Source organism: Palaemon carinicauda, chromosome 23 (genome assembly GCF_036898095.1).
Source record: "Palaemon carinicauda isolate YSFRI2023 chromosome 23, ASM3689809v2, whole genome shotgun sequence".
Taxonomy (NCBI): domain Eukaryota; kingdom Metazoa; phylum Arthropoda; class Malacostraca; order Decapoda; family Palaemonidae; genus Palaemon; species Palaemon carinicauda.
In genome coordinates this window covers 70,581,667-70,583,548 of record NC_090747.1, presented here as the reverse complement: position 1 = coordinate 70,583,548, position 1,882 = coordinate 70,581,667, and positions in this window count along the sequence as shown.

Genomic DNA, 1,882 nt, shown 5'->3' with positions numbered 1-1,882 from the left:
TCAAAGCACTTCAGTCCTCTACAGGAGCAAAACTTATTACTCGTGTCAACCTCCTAACGACATGGGCATGAAGATGAGGCAGGTGTTAGGTAATAGAACTACTCGAATTCGAGAATTGATAAACGGGAAATATTTGGACATACTGTACTAGCATTATCTAAAACATGGTTAAATAACTTTGACAAGGCTAAGATCACTGAAATGACACCCCTCACTCACACACGTTTCACATACCGAGAGATGGTAGGTCTGGTGGGGGTGTCGGACTCTTTATTCATAAAGGTTACTCAAAGTTCAAAATGTTAAAGAGAACTAGTGTAACAAGCTTTGAATATATAGAAATAAACTTACACGCAAAAAAACAAAAATATCCTTTGTAACAATCTACATACCTTCGAGAACAAACACTACAGTATCTTCATTGAAGAATTCAGTGCATTCATTGAGATGATTATCATGGAGAAAAATGAATTAATTATTTGTGGAAACTTAAATTTTTGGAGATGCATCAAATCCTGATGCTTTGGCATTTCGTGAGCTATTAGAATCATATCAATTACAGTAGTGAATAATGTTGACTGTACAACTACTATAACTGGGGATACGTTGGACCTAGTTTTGAGTGATGCAATGAATAACATTGTATCTGATATAAATGTTGAAGAGAAATGTATTATCTCCACAGTGCACAAACTTATTACATTTAGTCTACCTCTACAGAAACATGAATTAGTAAAGAAAAGAAACTTTAAACATCAATAAAAATTTTCTCTTACTGTATTTATTGAAAAAGGTACAAAGAAAAATGATGCTATCAACATTCCCTGCGATCATACTAACCAACATTTGTTGGGAGCTATGTGCATTAACTGTCTTACGACCACATATAATAAAGTGAGTAAAAGTGAATATGATACCATGTGCCCACCGATGGAAAAGACTATAACTGTTAAAGACCAATCTCCCTGGTTTGATGGAGAGAGTTTAGTGAAAAAGAGGGAAAAAGACATAAAGAAAGAAAGTGGAATCGGTTAAAAGCAAATTACATGGGTAGAATACAAAATCACAAATTTGTAGATAATTTGTATTTTTCCTAACGATACAAACCTTAGCTATTTACATGGGGTAATTACTTTGGATTATTAAGAGAGGATGGACTGGTGAATTTTGGCATGGTAATAAGTTTCTCTAGGCAAGAGGTAATAAATGCACTGAGGAAGATGAAGAATGGGAAGGCAACTGGACCAGACATGATTCCTGTGGAGGCATGGAAAGCCTTAGGCGATGAAGGAGTGGATATACTGTACGATCTCATGATAAAGAATTTTGAGCAGGAAAAGATACCAAATGAGTGGCGTGGGAGTATAATGATCCCAATCTTCAAAGGGAAAGGGGATGTCCAAGAGTGTGGGAATTACAGAGGTATTAAATTGATGTCCCACACTTTGAAGATACTGGAAAGGATGATAGATGCCAGACTAAGAGAAGAAGAAGAAATAGGTAAAGAGCAGATGGGATTCATGAAGGGGAGGGGAACAACAGATGGTATATTTTGTCTGAGGCAACTAATGGAGAAATTCCGGGAAAAGCAAAGAGACCTGCATGTGGTATTCATTGACCTTGAAAAGGCTTATGACCGAGTCGCAAGACAAGAAGTATGGAGGAGTCTGAGGGAGAGCAGGGTGCCAGTGAAGTACGTTCGACTGATACAAGAGATGTACCGTAATGTATTTACTAGAGTGAGGAGCAGTGCTGGGGAGACAGAGGGTTTTGAGGTGAGAGTAGGATTACACCAAGGGTCAGCTCTGAGCCCATTTATCTTTAACATAGTGATGGACATTTTAATAGAAGAGGTAAGGGAGGCAGTACCATGGAACATATT